The sequence below is a fragment of the Littorina saxatilis genome, linkage group LG6 (assembly GCF_037325665.1).
Source record: "Littorina saxatilis isolate snail1 linkage group LG6, US_GU_Lsax_2.0, whole genome shotgun sequence".
Taxonomy (NCBI): Eukaryota; Metazoa; Mollusca; class Gastropoda; order Littorinimorpha; family Littorinidae; genus Littorina; species Littorina saxatilis.
Window position 1 is genome coordinate 35,175,354 of NC_090250.1, and position 419 is coordinate 35,175,772.

Sequence of the window (419 nt, forward strand, 5' to 3'; positions counted from 1 at the left end):
TATGAGTTTTACTCTTTTAAAAAAATTATTTCTCAATTCGAAGATAGCCACAACAGTAGTCTATCTCATCCGACTTGAACCCTTCAGACTCCCTGTACATGTACTTGCAGTTTAAACTCATATTTTGTCTGAGAATAGTTTCAAATGCAAAGTCCTTCAGAAAACTGCGGATAAAAATCTGGAGTGCTAATATCGTGTTGGTGTATCGTGTCAGTGGCCGAGTGGTAACGCACTTGCGCTCGGAAGCGAGAGGTTGCGAGTTCGACCTGGGTCAGGGCGTTAGCAATTTTCTGCCCCCTTTCCTAACCTAGGTGGTGGGTTCAAGTCTTTCGGATGAGACGAAAAACCGAGGTCCCTTCGTGTACACTACATTGGGGTGTGCACGTTAAAGATCCCACGATTGACAAAAGGGTCTTTCC